The following is a 20,690-nucleotide window of genomic DNA, read 5'->3' as shown; positions in this document are numbered from 1 at the left end:
TCTCCCTATTTAGAATGTCTCAGGATGAGATTAATTCAATATATGTCCTTAAAATACACCTACAGGTGTCCAGCCAGGTTTCTGGCACTTACTCTGTGAATTGAACTCCATACCATGCAGAGGTCTCTCTTCAGAGCAATGAGGGGCATGTGGAGAACTACATATTGGAAAAAAGCCTGTTATAGCAGCTGTCATTAAGGAAGGAAGAGGGAGTTCCCTTGGAAAGAAGCAACTGAAAGATTAGTTCTTTGATTAATTGATTTTCTAGCCATTAAGGACCTTTCTGGTGCTCTCACTCATTCTCCTGTGTGAAAATTCAGGGGATTTTCCCAGAGACTGCCAGGGCTCTGCTGGAGATGCTGCGGTGTCCATGGGGACAGCCATCTGTCCAGATGCTGCCAGGCTCCAGAGCAGAGCCTCAGCCTAGACAGGGCCAAATTTCGCTGCCTGCAGACATTTCATTTTCAGTTTGGCATCCCACTGATTCCATCAGAAGTGCTGCCTGGGAAGGCTGCACCACGGATCCTGAACCAAGGTCTGGAACAGACAGCAATTCTTTCCTTAAAGCATTTCCCTCAGCCTTTTAAACAGCATGTCAAATACTGTGGTTCCCTCTGCCCCCGAGACATTGTACCAAAGCTCCTTTTCCTTAGGAAGCCTTTCCAAGCCTCTGATGTGCACATTTTATAGAGAGAATCCTAAAATGAAAATGACAGTCCTGTGCACCACTCTATTCCTTAGCATTTTTTCTCTCTTCTTTAACTTTCCACTCCAGCAAGCGAAGTTTAACAGAATCAATTTCTCTATATGCTCAGTAAAATCCTCAGCAGGAGCCACTGCACTGTAGGCTTCTTTTAGTTATTTATTGCCTGCCTCCTGCATACCACATATGTTAAAAGATGTACTACCAGCTTGGAAAACAATTAATCCTTTTATTGCTTAGAACATGGATGCTGCAGAAACACAAACAGCACCAAGGTGAACTGTGCAGAAGGGCTGTGTTCAAATGGAAAGGATGGTTTCAGGACACAGAAATACTTTACCCCATGAACAGCACAAAGCAACTTTCTCTTCATGCTCTCACTACACGTATTGTCAAGATCCAGGAAGTGGTTCCCAGTCCCACCAGTAAGATCAGCAGGCATTTTACAGTCAATTAAGTTTATCAGCAAACTGCTGCAGATACCTTAAATTCCAAAAGTTCGGATGTTTACCATTCAGGGCTGTACTCTCCTGCCTGACCATCAGCTGTGAGCAGGAGCTCCATGCAGCCTGTCCCTGGTGAAACCCTTACTGAACCAAGCACAGCCCTCCAATCCACTCTCATTCTAACAAATCTGCAGTTGTCAGCAACAGTATTTTCTCCCAAAGTCAGTCAGCTCTAATCCAAACATCTCTCACTTCCACTGACCTGTTACAGCAAAAGGTTGTTTTGTACGCCGAGATGAAGCCAGGTCTCAGCATGTCAACCTAGATGACAGCTCCGCCTGAGCCTGCCCTGACCAAGGATGTTGGTGTTGCCACAGCTACAGCCGTTCAGAGGACGTAAAACAAGATCTCAACCCCTGCGGCCGGGAGAGATCTCCAAACACTTTGCACTTCTGCACCAATATTAGCAGCGTGCCCTGGCTGAGCTCCACTCAAAGCTGGCCATGCACCAACCACACAGCACAGAGGGCAGCTGCAACCCAAAAGGCAGCTTGCTTTGAAATAAAGCCTGCGTGCAAGCATGAGAGCTACCGGATCAGCAAGAGGGGAGGCTGTCGCAAAGCAATACTCAGCACAAGCCACCACAGACTCAGGGCAGCTGTGAGAGACACCTGCATGTGTGACCAGAGGTGTCAGCAAGTGACATCCCTGTCCCAGAGAAAGGCAAACATCTCAATATGGTTGGGGGAAGCATTAAGCAAACACCTGATTCTTGCTTGCCTGGTGTATTCTGCTCTCAGATTTGCAGAGACAGTTGGACTGTGACCATTTTTAGCTCAGTCTCAATAAATCAATTTATCTGCAGGTTAAATTGATTCATCTCTCTTTGCCTTCAATTCTACATCTATAAAATGGAGATAGAGTCAGCAGGCTTTCTCTTTGGCAAAGTATTTTAAGATCATGACGAGCATGATACGAGAACTCAGGTTTATTATACACAGTTACCATGTGCACTTATGTTATGCCACTGTTCTTAAATCCAAAACAAGGCAGTGGGAAGGTTTCTAAATTTGCATTTTTATGCCAAATTAAGACAAAAACATATCCAAATGTTGGAACTCCCCTCCCCCTTTGGACTTCACAGCACAGACATCAGCCATGGGCTCCTGTAACACACAGCAGCAATGCCCTCAGGTACTCAGTGGAGTGGAAACTCACCTGGGTGAAGGGACACCCACAGGGCCTCCAGGGACATCATCTGCGGGGCCCTGTGACAACCCGTGTTGTGACCAACAGCTAAACCAGCATGCCTTTGTCAAATTTCCCCAATTTAATACTAAACTAAGTTGAACTTTCCCAGCAGAAACCTTGATATCCCCCTCAGACCCATTCCAGTGAAGAACCAGCATATAAGATAGCTTTCACCCGCTCTGCTCCAGGACTGTTGCAGCCCCTGCACACTGCTTGGACCCAAATCTAACTTGTCTGTCTTTAACCTTCTGTTTTCCCCTAATTTTCAAGTCCACGCTGTGCCCTTTTTTTCCTCCTCTTCTAACTGGGGCAGCAAATGCTCCTTCTAGAATTTAATGGCACCAGGCAGATGAGCCCTTCATCCAGGTAAATATCAGGCTGACAGAGGCCTTACCTCTGAGCACCCACAGCTGATCTGCTGCTCTCGAGGGTCACCTACTGCTTGTGCTCTTCTGTCAGCCTCTGGTTCTGCACAGCAGGCAGGGCTGCAGCTCGACACACAGCTGGGCCAGCCAAGGTTGACACACTGCTGTAAATGCCTTTGTTCTCAGGGAACAAATTTGCTATTACCAGCACTTCCATCCCAGGAACAAGAAATGCTTCATGAAAGCCCACCCACACCCCAAATCCTTTCCCTTTTCCAAGAGAAGCACAGACCAATACATTTCTGGCTGAGGCTGCTGGGCTGCAGGTTCGTGGCTCAAAGCACTGCTCCATCTGAGTGCTGTTCGCACATCCAAATTACTTAAAATTTCCTGGAGAGACCAGTACTCCTCCTCCCAGCTTTCACACCCACCCTGCTCTGGACAGAACCCCAAAGAACATTCCCTCTGCCTTTCCTCTCTCCGTCTGTCTCTATTCCCTCAACCTACCTCCTGCTAGTCCCCCAGTGTTTTTAACACAGCTTTTGCCCTCAGCCCCAGCTCCCATTCCCCAGGGTTCTGGGGACTTAGCAGCCCCTTTGTCACAGCCATCAGTGTCCCAAGCTCTGCCATGCGCTCACACCGCCCAAAAGAGGCAGTCCAGCTCCCTGGAGCTCAAGGCATCTCCCCATGCAGCCCAGGCTCCAGGGGAACTGTTTTCAGCACTAAAAGCTGATGCTGTCTAAACAGCAGAAGCCAGAAAAGCAGTGAAACAGAAATTTAAAAATAATGAAACAGCTTGGTAACACAATTCTCTACCCTGAAGTCCTCCAAAACAGCAATTCACTGCTTGAATTATGGACAGAAGTGATTGCTGAGCAAATCTGTCCACTTCCAACAGAAAGGGAAATGCAGCCTCTCTCTTTGGTTTTAGCTCTAGCCCCAGACAGCATCAGAAAATGCAGGTGAATGAGAGGAATGAGCAATGAAGGAAAGCAAGGGAAGATACCCTTCCTGGGAATGTCATTGCCCAATTTCTGTTTTAGTTTTAAGCTTCAGTTCAATGCACTTGTGACTATATTTGACTCCCTTGAATAATGTCTAATACTTATATGAGTCTGCTGCAAATTCAGTTTGTTTCCAAGCAAATTCTGTACACCAGCTTTGATCCTGAGCAACGAGACCATTAAAGTCAACAGGAGTTTTTCTGTGGGTTTTTGATCCCATTCCCTAAACTCAAATATCCAAGTCAATTTAAGTAAAGCACTACCAGAGCATTTACAGGACAGTTTTACCTGTGAACTTCTATTGCCTGCATTTCTGCTGTGCTGCCAGAACCTCAGACGTGAAGAGTCTCCTTCAGTAAGGGATTGCTCTAGGAGCACAATTAACATTTCATCAGTCCTGCAGGAGCAGGACCAAAATCTACAGTCAGCCCCACAAGACAGCAACTGATACAGGGACAGTAAACACCACCAGAATCAACAGACTTGCTCTTACTGCTTAGGAGCTCTGAATTTGCCCAGGCATTACCACATCCACAAAATGGGGTGGTCTGCCATCCCCGCTGCTGCCTGCAACGCTGATTCTCCACCCAGAAAGTCCTGCACGTCACGTGCTAAGGAATTTCTTCCATTTATAAATGATTCCTTATTAGCTCCAATACAGGGGCTTCTGCCACCCCCTGAAGCATGTCTAAGCCCGGCACCAAACTCTCACTGGCAGTTTTCTGGGTGGGTTACTAGAGTCAGAAAAATACTGCCAATACTCTGTGTGACTTACATAGCATTATTAAAGCAATATTTTTTATATTATTACCAAAGTCTAATACTGTTTTGAATTTGCAGTTATGGAGTCCGTTTTAAAGCACTTGATTATACTTTGAGAAGAAATAGTCTTACAGTACAAGTCATTTTCTCAAGTACACTCGAAGAAAGGATAGTCTATGGCTCAGTAAATACAACAGTCTGAAAAGTTATGAGCTATCAGACTAAGCTGAATTGACTTACTGATATTACCTGCAATGAATGAGTTTTAGATAGCCTCTCATAAATAGAAGGCTACAGAGCCTACGATTTTATGGATGTCTTGTACTTATCAATATATATGAGAAATGATGCTGTCAGGCTTTCGAGGGGATACTATGTGAACCACACCACTGTCAATTTAATTTTTTATGATTAAATATTTGGTGCTGTTAAAGGTTATTTAACATTTAATATAGCTGCTCTTCTACATAGCTGATAACTGTCATCTTTACATAATACTGAGGCTGAGAATGGATGGGGAAGGCATATTTTTTAGAAGGTTCCTATTTTTTTTTTCAATTTACTGTTAGATTTGTTCCAGTAATAGAATAATATTGGGCGAGTTTAAAAGGCTTTCAATATTCAGATGTTCAAAAATTTAGTCTTAATGCCAGCTGCAGCTGAGCTCAACATTTGCTACTGAGGCTGCTGAATTTTCCTTTGCAGTAGAAAATCTCTCCCAGGTTGTACTGTGGGATGGCAGCTCATTCTGCAACGGAGATCCTTGGGGCTCATATTCAATCTAATCATCTTTTATATCTTTAAAAGAGACATCATCTACTTAAACATCACATTCCTGTTTGATCTTTTTTTTTTTTGTACTTTTTAAGGTTCCAGTAGCTGAAAGAGATGAAAGACAAAAATATTTTTGTGTGTTTTGCAGCAAGTACGCCTTGTGCAGTGACAGAATGCTGTCTAGGCTGGCACAAGCTCCTCCCCACAGCCATCCTGCAAACATTTTCAGATTTGAAAGAAAAATACAAGTGGATCTACCCAGGCAGGTCATCGCTTTTAATAAGACAACTCACGTGTATAAAGGTAGGTAGGCAGGCTTGTTTCCAAAGCTCTTGCATACAGAAGCATATTAAAGAAAAAAATGTGAACATGAGGAAGGTACCAATTCTTAAAGTCAAAGAAATTATCAGTAAACTACGCAGACTAAATGAAAAGATCTAGTGCTATCACTATTTTTTTTCCATTTAAAAATTGAGCATGTTTACTGGGCGTCCTAAGCAGAGGCCAAAGCTATTCTTTGCTTCCTGTGCAATAACACATCAAAAAGATGGAATCTGTAAAACATCAGGAGGCAGAAAAAAAAATGTTCCTATAGTTAAAAATAAAAACAAAATGTATAAACAATAACAGCCACAAAACCTGAGCGTAGACTCAGGTCACTTCAGGTCTTGATCTCAATTACGTTTTCTGTCAAGTGGATCCCTTTGTGGAACTAAGCCTTTATATTTTCTTCAGTAGCACTTATTACGGTACATTTACAAAGAAATCTTTTTATTGCTTTTCAGCGACCAAATTATTTTCTCGTGTAATAAAGCCCTTTATGCAGACTTCCCTTAGCAAAGTATTAATGTAAAAATACAAGCCTTCTTAAATCTCCAAAAGCTATCGTCTGATTTTCCTACAGCCAAGGGTCTTTGAAGGTACTGCCCTGTGTCCTGTGGCTACTTTCCCATCAGCACATGTCTGGTCTTCACCAATGCATCCCAAATGCAGGCATAAACCACTGCTTTGCAGCCTCTAGCATCTTATATGTAACAAAGCTCATTAATTGTGAGGACAGCACCTCAGAAACACGAGCAGAAGTATTTCTTATCAGCAACAGCAAAGAAGCACATGGGGGTCTCTCTGAAGGAAAACGGATTGATAACAAAACACCAAGATACCGAGAGCAACCCGTAGAGTCCTGGGCATCAGCTACGCACACAGGAACAGGGCAGTGCTACCTTTCTGCTGCCCAGATAGACACATCTTGCCTGGCTGCAATACGAAAATGGTGGACATGCTTGGGTGGTGCTGCACAGTCCTGTCGGCACAGGTCAAGTCATCTGTGGAGGAGGAAACCTGCCTTTGAGAGGAACTGCTCAGTGGTCCCCTTCCAGCCTCCCTACAGACTCTGTTGAACCTTGACTGGGCTGGTTTCACACACATCACACTTTCAAACTTTACTCCACAGCTATGAGAAATAACAACATAAATTAAAAAATAAAAAATAAAACCATGAAGCTGCCGCAAAAATACGCACATGGAAGTGGGACCAAACCATCAACTTCAAACGGTGTCACCTCACAGACCTGGGAGAGCTCACACTCTTCTGTTTAAATTGCTTACCTCTCCTTCAATACAAAAGACTTAAAGCAGAGAAACATTTTAACCACTCTGAGCTGCTTCATAGTTAACCCTAGAGTCAAACTGAATCTGTGGGTAGTTGAATGAAAGGTTTTGTTGGGAGCGTTTTTCAAGTGTAACTTCCAACACGCTTACTGATCCCTTTCAGTGCAGTCAACCAAATTCAGATATTAAATGAAATTAACATTTTTTTTCAGATATTCAAATACACTTTCTCCACCTCCGATAAAGTATATTTCAATATGTCAGGTCAAATCTGCAAAATAAATAGGGCAGAAATACAGATTTCCATATTGAAAAAAAAGAAAGATTTTAGTGAAAATTCTCAAACACGTGAAAGGCCTATTCTATCTCTTTGCAGCAGAGGTAGGAAGGGCAGAAAATTATGACACAGTAATTATTATGATGGATGTTGAGCCAGTCCTTTATATTAGATACACTGCTTGTGCAGGAACCAGCACTACAGATTGCATACTTCACTAAGCAGGACACTCGAGATTATAATGGGCAATATAGATTAACAACATTAGGTTAAAGCAGGATAATTTTTCTTCTTTCTCATTTCTATTCCTTTCCCATGGACCAGCTTCTGCTTTAAATTTCCGTGCTTCTTGCTTCCAAGACTTAATCTGCACATCAAGCAGGCATTTTCCATTTCAGGTGGTACATATTTAGAGGACGTTGATGGAAATTTATAAAATTACAATGTTGTAAAATCAGTATGACTAAAGAATCAGACCTATCTGTTGCTAATTAAAGGTGATGTTGTGTTTGCTTCTGCTGTCTCATCCAAACGGCAGGAAAGATTCATCTTACTCCAAGCCTGCATGAGAACGCAAGAGGAAAGCTTGTCTCTGCACCGTGTAAATAATCAGCACGCTGTTATAAGAGGGCCTACTTATAATTGTAGCAATTATTTCAGTGTCGGTGTGAGACTGAGGCAGTGTAACACTGTGCACATAGGCAGGGGCTGAAATTTGTTCTATGCTCATCCCTCTCAGACATGGGTTGCTAACAAGAAAAAAGCCAAACTGTGTTTCAGTAATTATCTTCCCCACTGCAGTCCCACTCCTAACAGTCAGGGGAAATCAGCTAAATACCGTGCAGAGCTCTGACTCAAATCTTTGTTGAGCAAGGGGAATTTAATTTTATTTTTTATTTTTTAAACTTTGGCCAAAATTCCTTCCCTCTTCAGAAGAGGCAGCATTGGGGTACTAAACCCCACCCAAGAAAGGTCTAGGTGGCAGACGTAGGTGCTGGGCAAGCACAGCTTCCACCACACTTCAGCTAGTGACACCGGTCAGCATTGGCTCATGTTTCCATAAGATCCTACAGCACATTGTGGATTTGCACTGCTTTTAAGCTACATGACATGGCTCGGTGAATCTCCATCCCACAAAAGATATGGAAGTCCTTACCACATCACAAATTCATAGAATGGCTTGGGTTGGAAGGGACCTTAAAGATCATCTTGTTTCAACCTTCCTGCTATGGGCAGGGATGCCATCCACTAGGACCAGGTTGCCCAGGGCTGTGTCCAACCTGGTCTTGAACACCTCCAGGGATGGGGCATCCACAATTCATACGCAATTAAACAATAGGAGAGCACAAAAAAGGCAGTCTAAATGATGGTGGGCTGCCTGCAGTGTTTGAACATGCCTCTCCACAGGCTAAGCCAGGCAGAGAGCATGTGGAAAACCAGCGCATGGTTCCTTGGGTCTGTGCACAGGCATTGTACCAGTCTCGGCAGCAGCAGTGTAGTCGGGTGTTTTCCACACCACCCCATTTCTTTTGCAGCCCACGGGGTCCCAGTCTCCCTCCCTCAGGCATGCTGCAGCTCTCAGCAGCACTGCGGGCATTGGTACCCCCCCGCTCACTCTGCGCTGATTCCTAAAGGACCACTTTGGCATGTGGCAGTGACTGACCCCTTCCAGCATGCTGCAGGACCGGATTCCAGTACGGCTTCATGAGGAGAGCTGCTAAATGTTTAATGTTAGCTGCACTAGAGAAACACTGTAAACATTTCCTGTAATTGGTCTGCTTTAAAAATTGATTTCATGTGAAAAAGCAAAGGAAGTATCACACTGTACTCCGTGGCTCAGGGGTGCTCGTAAGGCCCGAGATGTAAAAATAAGAGGGAAGGAGTCGTCACTGCAGCACTTCTCTTCCAATCTGGTCCTGAGGGCAGACAGCAGACGTGCCTGTCCCCCAGCAGCACACCTGCTCTCTTTAACCCTTGGATAGGGCTACAATGAGAGGCAAAGAAGGGGTTGTGGGGCTGCTCCAGGAGCAGCCCACAGGTCTTTGCCCTTACTCCTATGTTCAGCCCAAGTGCCTCCACTGATGTAAAGAAACAGGAACAGACAGCAAACATCTGCTGAAGGGGAAAAGGGAAGCATGAGCATGAAGAAGGAAACTCTGTGACTTAGGTAACAGAGAATGAAAGGACTGGAGATGGCTTGTGCTGTGCATTATCAGTCCTTAGGACCAGAGATAACAGAGATGATAATGCAAAAGCAAGCTTACTGTGAATTTATGAATTGGTAAGTCACTTTCTTATAACAGCCCACAGTGAATCAGTGTTTGTTCCTACACTTCTGTAACATGTTATGCATTCCCTACCTGCTATCAGACTTTATCTCAGTTTTCTTCTTATTTGTCAAACACAGAATTCAAGATTTCTCCTAACTCAACTTAGCAAAACTGTGATATTTTCAGTCCTCTTGATTCCTAGAAAAGGGAGGGAAAAGTAGTTTATTCTTTCAAGTCCTCCATCTAGTTGTAACTTCTGCAGAGTTTGGTTAGTCATTTTCTTACATTGAAAACGGGGGCATCACTGCATCTCTGGTAAGAAGAGGGAACAGCTCAGTGGGCAGGGGCTTACATATAGGAAGGTATTGCTCAGTTCCTGTTTCTACTATTCTTTTTTTTGGTAAAGGTACAGAATCTCGCTCCTATCAGATCCATCAAGCAGAGAAGGTATTTCTCGATGTTCACCTATTCAGTATTTCAGCCACTGTCCATCCAGGGAGAGTATTATCTCTTTACAGTAGGACTTCTACTACTGTGAATATATATACTGTGGTTTTGATCCTGTTCAACCTGCTGCCTCTCATTGCCATAAAACACAGATTTTAATGTCCCTTTCATCCCAGGATCTAGCAGCCTAGAGCTAGTATTAACTGATCGTTCTGTTCATTTTGTCTTGCAGGATTTCCCCATGGCATTTTCACCATGATGGAGGACAGATTTCTTACTTATAGGGGCTTATGTTATATCCCTTTTCTATCTTTTGAACATTGGTAGTATCACCCATATTTCTACAGGAAAAAAAATCCACAAAAACTACCTATCCTTTTTATTAAAGAATTTATTATTGTGTTGTGTTCCACATTCCCTATGAGGGCCTGTCACTCTCTCATTACTTATGTAAGAAAATAATTTGTCCTGTCAAAATTTCTGTTGCTCTTTAATAAGAAGTAATTAGGTATGGAAATAAACAATCTATTTTCCTCCAGACACAGATTGATTGGCTTATACATTAGCTGTACCTACTAGACTGTTGTCTGTACATGTGCAAATGAGCAGGTGTGCGTGCAAGAGACAGCGAAAGAAAGAAATTACTGAGGGAAACAACTTGAGGAAATCAGTTTTGCATTTAGATTGATTTCTGTCATGAGGCCAGGTAAACATAACTTGAGTGAGACCAAAGTTGCTAGAAGGAACATATAATGTTGAGCGCTCAACCTGCGACAATCCCAAGGCTTTTACCATAGTTTTAGCATTCTACACCTGAACTGCCCAAAACACTCTGTTCAAAAGGTCATCGCTCAAACTTCAAGATACCACAATTTATGAAGTGTGTGAAGAGGAGCATCATGAGCACCAGAACATGTATCTATACCAAGCAAACACAAAGCCTTCCCATTAAGGAGAGAACCATCTGGCTGATCGGGCATGTCTGGACAACCCTAAGGCTTTGTTTTTCCAAAATTAGATCAGTCCTGATACATCATAAAAAAAATCAAGACTCAAAACATCCTAATAAAAACAGCATGATAATGTGTATGCCATACTATGATTTATTATAGACATCACAAAAGAAAACAAAATTCTGCTACTCCCCCCAATTTCTAAAGTGGCTTATGCTACCTAGAAAATGAGAAATATATATATTTTTATCAAAGGAAAATACATTCAATTTAAAACATTTCCTAAAAAAATTAACAACATCAATTCATAGCTACTTCCTCTACAATAGTAATTCAATAACAACCATAATCCAGTCTTATCTGGTGTAGTATGTCAAAGAAAATGCTTTGGCTTTTAATGATCATCATCTTCAAGCTGTTTTTTCCCCTCAGAGGTTATTATACCTTCAGGCACTATTAGCTTCCTACAATGACTCTTTGCTGTCGGATGATGGGGCATCCCATAAGGAATTGTAATACCGAAGATGACTAGTCATGTTCTTTTACTACAGGTCGAGAATATGCAAGAGATCTTGTAATTTAAGCCACTGAAAAAAGGAACAATTAACTGGCCCAAGGATTCTTGTGCTGCTGCAGAAAAAGGCCTATTCTTGTTGGATTTCTTGGTTTTCATCACCACTTGCTGCAGGGATTAGGGTAAGCTCTTTTCATTTACAAGTAGAGTTGCTCAGGAAAAGAGGAGCTTTCCTTCCTTTTCTTAGATAAAAGCCCTAGCTTTGTATGCTTTTAAAGAGAATTCTAAAGAAAACACTGTTCCTAACACCTCCGAAATTTCTCCATGCTAGATGTCAGTATACCTTTGGCTCTCCCTCCTCAGCAACACTTCAAACAAACATTCCCTTACTGGTTTATATCAGGTTAATGGTGTATGCACACTACACATTTTTTTATACACACAAACACACAAGTAATAAATAAACTTTACAGTCGGCCATGGTACATCAGCTGAGTATTGGAGGAAAAGCTTGCAGTGATGGCCAGCCTGGGCATCAGCAAGACTGAAAGGGCAAGGAGGGAATTCAAACAGGCAAAACTAAAGCTACAGACAGACAGCACATGTCCAGCCCAGAAAAGCATCTTGTTCTTAACATGAGACCAGAGAGAGCAGAAGTTAAACACCTAGCTGAGAAAATACTTACGGTGAAAATATTTACTGTAAAGGATTCATATGAGCTGAAATTCCATGCACACATATGAGGAACAGTACTACTCTTGATCATAACTGAGACAGTGACAGTGATGTGATAAGGATGATTAGATCTATAGTAATGCTTAACTCTAATAGAAGAGACACCTAAAAATGATTAATAGGGAACTAAGAGATTGAAGATAAAAAGGGAAGACATTTATGGGTTGCATGGGGACTATTTAGAAAGCTAAATGAGATATTCAGAGGAAATGCTTGCCACCTATCCTTTCAAAATGATCAAAGAAAGTTTGATATAAAACCAGAATCAAAAACAATAAACAAATGACAACAATAAAAATGTCCAATAAGAGACAGAGGACATTCTTCTTTAAAAGGAGAAATCAGATCCAAAACAGTAAAAGAGCCAAGTTGAAACCCTGACACTTTAGATAAGAAGATATAAGAAAGTAGGACAAAAAAAAAAAAGGATTTCTAACCGTCAACATGTTATAGACAAAAAAAAGTAAATAGCAAAAACTTTTTCAATCCATAATCCAAAAAAGAATCCTACCAAAGAGTCTGCAGGACTGATAAGAAATTGAGCTATTAAAGAAAGATTGAAGGAAGATAAAACCGTTGCAAAAAATCAAAAAAAGAAAAGAAAAAGAAAAATCCAACCCTAACTGCATTCTTTACATCAGCTTTCTTGATGGAAGAGATTAAGGATGTTCAGCTATCAGTGAATTTTTCAACTCCTTTTTTTCTTTTCTACACAGGAAATATGTCTGAGGAATCATGTCAAACTGAAATGTCAGTAGAAGTTTCAGAATAAATGAATAAAATTAGTAGTAACAAGTCACCAGCATCAAGATAGTATTGGATATGAAATAGCCAAAGTACTTACTGTGGCATGTACCCTATCACTGAGCATTCAGCTCAGTATTAAAGACAGAAAAAATGAAAAAAAGCAGTTTTTAAAAGGCTTCACAGGATGAAGGAGCTAGGTCCATTAAATCTGACTGGTTGGCTGAAACAGAACAGAATTAGCAGACAAATAAATTTAATACAATAAAAAACTGCTAAAATGGCTATCGTTAGAAGAAAAAAAATCTTGACTCACAAACATACTTTGAAGGATTTGGTAAGTTTGTGAACAGGAATGACCTGGGTGAAATATTGTAGCTCCTACTTCACAGAAGCTTTGGGTCATATTCTTTATCTAAACCTTGTTAAGAGCTGCGGGTGTACTGGGATGAAACAAGATGGTATTCCTGCACCCACCAACAGGATCAGAGGCAGCAAACAGAGGGTAGGAAGGAAGAAATTGTCCCATGGGATCTGCTCACTGCATTGGCACATGACAGGGAAACCAATGCAACTCCTCAGGTGAGGAATTTCACCGAATATACAAAGCTATTCCTGCTACTCAAAACTAAAAGTGGCTCTGAGGTATCTCGTACGTAAAGTAAGCGGGTGAGAGAATGGCAGTTAAAATGTGAAGAAATGAAAGTCATGAAGAAGAAATACGTAAGACCTCAGTTATCTCTGGATTAACTATGACTATTTAGAAAAGATTTTAAAGTAACTGTGAGAAGCTCTCTAGAAAGATCCTCTTACTTTAAATGATGGTAAAAAAAATGTAAATACAATGCTAGAACCTATTAGGAAAGCAATAGTTAATTTAAAAATAAAAAACAGAAACAACCTTTGTTGACTATATAAATCTACGCGTGCCATCTCCGTAGACAACCCCAAAATTGACAGAGCAGAACCAGGAAAAGCAATGGAAGGGAGTAACCCGAACGATCAAATATATGAAAAAAAGCCTATAAAATGCAGTTTTACCACTATTTCCCAAAATATAAGATAAAGGCATGTAAAAAATTAAAATGGCAGAAACCAGTCTGAAACAAGCAAAAGGAAGCTCCTTTTTCACCAAAAACAAAATTTCTTAAATCTCCTTGCCACAGGATCTTGTGAGTACCAACTGTTCTGACAATTTTGAAGAAAAAATAGACAAGTTAATGGAAGAAAGATATTATATATGATTACTTGAACATTACATCCAACTTACAAAACTCCCTAAGCCACAACTGCCACAATCTGTAAAGATAATTGGGGAGAAAAGTCGCCATTTAGTGATTCTCTTCTTCTACTCTTTCTTTGAAAGCCTGCTACAGATCACTGCCAAAAACAGAATATGAGACTGAAAATACTTGGATTACACTGATTATGGCTGTTTCTGGTTTTATGGCAATAGGAAATGTTAAGTATAGTTGTAAGAAATGATTATATGGAACTGTGATTAATTGGACACAACAGCAAACTTTGATGATTTCTTTAAGATTCTTTAGTAAAATCTTCAAAGTTAATGGAAATTTAATATAAAATGTGTTTCTTTCAAATAGGTATTTAAATAGGAATGCTTTAATTAAATACTTTCATAGCAAGTGGCCTTGATAATAAGTTAAATGTAGTTTCCATTTTTACAGAAACTGTTACCATTCTGAAATGTCTTTGCCATTCATCTTGGGAAAAATGCCAAAATGATAAAACTTAACTTGAGCATTTAAACCAAATTTAAAAAAAAAAATCCCCGAGAGCAATCCTATTTATAGGGGACGAGTTGTCATTAAAACAGCCCTTTTCAGCAAAACAGCTGTTCTGATTAAAAAAATTACCATCCAGCTTCACTAAATAAGGTCACCCATATCAGGCACACTTTGGCATTGTTGCTGTGGTAAATTCAACTTGATGGATTTTCCTTTAGAAATGTGGGTTCGTCATTCAGATCAGACATCAGTGGAGAACAGAGAAGAACCCTTCAAGATATACGGCACAGGAGCATTTGTATTTTCAAAGTGAACTGGATCTTACTACGGTGCAGTCCAAATTAAACTCCGAGTATAACCTCATAAAGAGCATCCGTGGACACTGAACCGCAACAGTCAGCTTCTTCAGCTGCTTCATACAGTATTCACCACCTCTTCTTTCTGAAGAAATCCTTTAGAGAAAAGCTGCCTCTTTCAATCTCCATCCAGGCTCTGTTCTGTATCATTGTGTCACCAGTCTTGTTTATGAGACATGGTCAGGTCCGCTTTTTGGATTTGTGGGTGGGTTCTTTTTGGCTTCGTTTGGTTGTTTTTTGTTGTTGTTGTTGTTTTTTCCCTTCTCCTTATAGAAAACACTTCCAGAGTACCTCCCTTACACATGGAGGCAGTCAAATAAAATATAACATGGTCTACTGAGCTTCTAAGGACAGTGGATAGAAGAGGGGAGATGGTGCATCCTTGTTGGAAAAGCTGTTAATCTTGACAACCTCTAAGGACAGAGGTTGAAGTGCCTAGTGAACCCAAAATACACAAATATGATTCATCAGTCCTGAGATTCCTACAAAAGCCCTTCCAAGATCACCAGAATTTAGGTGTTTTTTGGCTGCCCTGGGTCAGTTCGCTAAAGACCATTGCATGAGCAAGATATATTTCTATAAAAAACATCCTTTCGTATAATTCCCCAGAAGTTACTAGGCCTAGTAAAAAGATTTTTACTCTCTCTCTTCTAGATGCAAATGAAGAAGCACGATCCCTCTTCATTTGCATTTTCATGGTTTTCAAGCTATGCAAGTTGTACTATCACCAATATTACACAAACTTGCTGAGATACTCCTAACTTGAATGACAAAAAAATACTGAGTGGATGCTGGAGTTTCCATTCACGGTGGTTTAAATACTTCGTCTTTTACTGCTAATAAAGAATTGATGTTTATCATTTACGTTCAGCAATATGTAAAGTTGTTACAGGTATGTACATCGTGAAAAGTCTGAAAAGCATATAAATGTAAGGTCTGCACAATTATGTTTGCCGAGCATGGCACATTATTCTAATTTAAAATTTAGCCACAGTCATTTTAATTTCAGAATGGAAAGAAACCTATTACTGTACTGAGATTTCGAAGATTTCTACCTTCCTTATGATACAGAATTTTGGTGAATTAATCCAGTCAGGTAACCTTGAAAAGCCTCCTGTGCTGTAAGTCCGCATGTCATCTCAAAGCCTCTGTTTTCTCACATCTCTCAGCTCTGCACAGCCCAGCTCCCAAGATCCTCGCCCAATTTCTTTTCTTTTTAAAGCCCAAGATGCTTCCAGAGACTTTTAACAGTTCCTTATGCTAGGTACAGTCCCTGAATTCCCCCCTCCAGTAAATCCATCCCTGCCTTAGGCCAAGAGAGCACTGGAGGTTTCTCATTATCAGGAATAAGCCACAATAACTAGCAAAAATCAAAATCTGCACTTGAATAGCAGCTGTAAAAAACAGCTCCCTTCGATGCATGTGCCTAACCTGTTTTTTTCCTTACTAGGACCACAAGGTGCACCCCTTGATCCCAGTCCTGACTTTCAGCCCATGCTGTCTGTATGAAAGAGATCAATGGAAAACATGTTAGGGAGATGGAAGGGACTTGTCTTGCTCAAACTGAAAAACATGTTGGGGGACTTCTGCTAAATTCATTTTGAATTGATCTAGAACATTTAATTTGACCCAAAAGAAAATAATCTTGGCTTTGCTATATAGATTATTTAACTTTTTTGTTGTTCTTCTTTAACCTTCAAGTTCAGGTCACTCTCTTCCATGAAAAATACTACTTTGAAACAAAAAGTTGGAAAGCTTTTCTTGATGCAGTGATCCCAAAATGAAACATTTCATTGGAATAATGTGGTGAAGAAGTACATGGAGATGCTGTGCTGGGGTGAGGCTGCTGTCACTCACAGGTCCAAGAGCCCACCTCAGGCTCAGCAGTGCAAACAAGAAGAGGGGGCTTCAGCCAACTGTGCCAAAGTGCTTTGATGCTTTCTAAATCTCTGTCCGTGTGTTAGTATGAATTACTGCCAGAATGCAATCTGAATTCGTAAACAGTGTGCACCTCCCTGCCAAAATCCCATTTTTGAACATAGACACTCTTTGCCAGAATGCCACCCAGTTGCTTCCAAACCTTCTGGCCACATGAAGAAAAGAGACAGCCAGTGACTCATCTGAAATGAGTCTCAAACCCTGCAGTGCTGCATCTCAGCGAACAACCTCTCCTTCTCCAGCCACCTTGCTCTGCAGACCCATCCATTCCCCAGCACAGCACAGCCTCCTGGGGATGTTTACTAGCATTTTTCTGGGCACACTTTGCTGCTAGACCTCTCTGTATATTCTCAGAGGACTCAGGCAACCACAGACATCAGCTCTCTGGGGTCATGCATGTTTCTTCCATCCATAAGACCTTTTATAAGCTGCAATGACCCGAAGTACTTCATAAATAGTCCCAACATTTTATACCCTTCATTGTGTATCCAGTCATACCACCACAATTACATATCCCAGGAGACACAGCAGCAGATCTCAATGACAGACAAAAAAAAGCAACTGATCCACATAGCATGTTTCTAAAACCAAAAAGAAACAAAAAAAAATGCTAGGGGACAAGCCATTCTTTCCCTCCAGCCAAAAACACTGCCTTGATTTTTGCAGTGCAAAGCCACATTCTGTGACAATGATTTGGGTTTAAATGTCTCCATTTCTACTCATTTTTACGCAGACAGCTGTGAGTCAACGAGTTAGAGCCCACTTATTCCCCTATATCTCCAATATTTTTTATTAAGTAATTCCAGCCAAGGAAAGAACCTGATTTTGTGTTTGTATTTTTGCTGTTCTCAGCTGTGCCCTCTCTTTTCAATGTGATTCACCAGTGACAGCCCTGCAGAAAGTGCTTTTAACACAATGTACTTATGAATTATGAAAAAACAGATTTACAATCTAATCTCTCCATTTGTAGCAATGTGTATTAAGTTCTGTTAGCATCAGAAACAACTGTAAATATAGTGTATGCCTAAGAAGAGTATGCCCATATTATCATCAGTAAAAATCATGTGCTTTTTCCTGAGTCCTGCTATTTAGATGAACTAGAAACAGTCTTATTGGAAGAAAATAAAGTTTTCCCAGAATTCTTTGTTAGTTCAAAGCAGAAACAGTCCACTTAAAAATGAGTTAATGGTTGATCTTTCCAGCTAGTGTCTACACTTTAGTCATTAACTAGCAAAATGTTTACATCTATAAAAATATCTGTTTCCTAGGGATTATTAATCATAGTTTACTGAGAAGCCATCAGTTAAATAGTTTAGTTTCCCTCCCCTTTAGAAAATTAAAATGCAGAGATATTCATTTCTGCAATGAATATCTATCCAGTAATTACCATATTTATTTTTCATTTATGGGGGAATAATCTGTTTTAATTAAGCCTAACTGAAGAACTTTTATCAGATGTAATTATCCCTTTCGATAAATATGTCTCCACTAATTACATTTAACCATGGGATTTATAGCTCTTAAGTCATTTGGTGGGAAACATAATAAATCTTTAGTAATACATGCTAAATTACTATAAATTAATTCAGATCATTAACATAATAAACAAATTAGGATAATTTCACTTAATTAGTTTGGGTGGTTAACTCAAAATTCCTTCTAAAAATTCATGGTATTCAAAAATTTACCAGTACTTTTAGAGATTTTTTTTTTATAACAGACCTGTTTGAATATTTACGCAGAAAATCATACCACTGCTGGAATGCAGTAAACACATATTCCTATTAGATAACAGAGCCTATTAGGAATTGATGCTGGGTCCTTCTTAAATGCAGTTAAGTGTGCCTCCCAGGTTTTCAAGTTTGTACCACTGCATACCAAAGAACCTGAATGGTAGTATGATAAATTTAATTTTAGAAGTGAAATCCTTCCTCTCTCCTTACCTTTTCTACTTTTTTCTAGTCATCAAAAGGGTTGTTACAAGCAAAGGTAACCACAGAGCTCTTCTCCTGTGATCAAGCAAAGAATGACGGGATTCAACATGGGATGCAGCAAGGACAGTAGGTCGGCTTGCCTGGTGAGGTAGATTGCCAGCCCTGGATTAACCCCACTGCCTGTTTCCCTTTTGTTTCTGGTGTGATGCACTGGGGGACACGACAGAACCAAGTAGCACCACAAGCTATAAGAACAATCATGCAGGCTCTTCAGAGGCACCTGAGGACTATCTGCTGTGGCCTGTCCAACCCCAACATACCCTGACAAACCACCAAACATAGGTATCTTCCCTCAAACAACAGCTTATGCCGCATTGCGCATCAGGAGGGCACGCACAGCGGGGCGGGGAACTGACACCATGTATGTAACTCAACAGCTATCAGAAACCTCCTTGCCCCCACATCAGTCAGAGATGTTCCTGCAGTGGGCCCTGTTATGCTCAGAGTTTTTCCCATTGGCATAGACTATGAAGGCAAACCTTAGACAACGTCAATGTGCTGGTGCACAAACAGTTTATAACTCCTGCTGACAAACATACCATCTCAGCAGCGTTTCCACCTCCTGCTAGTTGGAGATAAGTCTTGGGCTTAGTTCAGCCAAAGTCAAAACCCATCTATATATTTATACAGAAATCCCTCATCAGATTGCGTGTTCAGGTGAGGAATAAAGATGAAAGCAGATGAGCTTTTTAGTCATGAACTTTTGGAGCTTAATCTTCTTAGATGAACTCAGACAAGCAAAGAGCTTCCCTGCAGGCAAAGTCTCTCTCATAAATAGAGAAAAATACCAATCGACAAGACTTATTATTAAAAGAACATTTTAAATCTTTTTCCCCAAAGCATTATTGGATCTTTCTGGTGGGAGTGCCACATTTATTCCATGTTGTCCTACTTTGCTGTGCTGATCCTTGAGAGGCAGGAGGTGTCTGGTTTAATGGCCACTTACCAGGCTCACTGCTTTTTCTGCTCTTTAAGTCACAGCTTGTGTAGATGAGGGAAACGGGAGAGACAGCTTTCCGTGTCTCAGCATCAGGTCTCAGAAAATTCACTGCCTATAAAGCAAAGTAAGAAAAAAATGGCATCTCAGCCTCATTTTTATGTGCCAATTTTGTTTTTAACATTTTCCATACTCCCTCACTGCCCCCCAGTAAGGACCTTCCCTCTGGGCTCCCTGGGTGGTTCTGCCCAAAGTGTCCCTGTGTCCAGAAGCCTTCTCTAGCCAAGACATGCCACCCTCTGCCTCTCCCTCCAGTCCCAGGAGGTGGGCAGGCAGAAGGTGCAGTTATAGCACGCTGCAGAAGCAGCTCTCGGGAGCACAGGGATGGCAGAGCAGCAAAAAGAAAAAGAAAGAAAAGAAAAAACATGACTTCAAGCAGGCTTTTGTTTCACCCTGGAGTCATGACATGACTTGACAGCATGCCTTCACATTAGTCTGAAGACTGAAGAAACTGCTTGTCCAATGCTTACACTGGCACCAAGACAGAAAAGTCCACATCAGACCCACTCAGTGGAGGCAGTGCAGACCCTCCCCTCATTGAAAACTGTGGCTTCAGGGCTCAAACTCCTTGGAAGAAAAAAAATAAATTACTCTTACACACTAGCTAATACCAAGGACTAGAGCAATATGAGATTTGCAACATGCATGGAGCTGGAGCTATCCCCCCAAGAAGGAGTGAATTTTACCCTGAACTGAATCTTTTAATAAGTCAAGAATTGTCCATCCTCATGCCTTGTTTTTATAAAGATGGATTGTGCAGACTTTTTGTTTTTATTTAATGCTGGGAAACTCAAATTCCTA

The 20,690-nt window shown here is 40.9% G+C and overlaps 1 protein-coding gene across 12 annotated transcripts in view; it reads right to left on the bottom strand.

The window, feature by feature from the left end:
* Positions 1-20,690, bottom strand: part of LOC310880459 (uncharacterized protein) — an 80,670-nt gene that overhangs the window by 18,566 nt on the left and 41,414 nt on the right. The window contains exons 2-7 of one of the 12 annotated variants that reach the window (XR_014571697.1): positions 20,360-20,456; positions 19,839-19,944; positions 18,842-18,907; positions 9,554-9,661; positions 7,671-7,754; positions 7,069-7,560 (exon numbers count right to left, since the gene is read on the bottom strand). The gene's annotated coding sequence lies outside the window, so the exon portion shown is untranslated. The other 11 variants (XR_014571696.1, XR_014571700.1, XM_083796292.1 and 8 more) reach the window with 11 other exon arrangements.

This window comes from Anser anser, assembly GCF_964211835.1.
Source record: "Anser anser genome assembly, chromosome: 12".
NCBI lineage: Eukaryota > Metazoa > Chordata > Aves > Anseriformes > Anatidae > Anser > Anser anser.
This window is presented reverse-complemented; position numbering and strand designations above follow the sequence as displayed.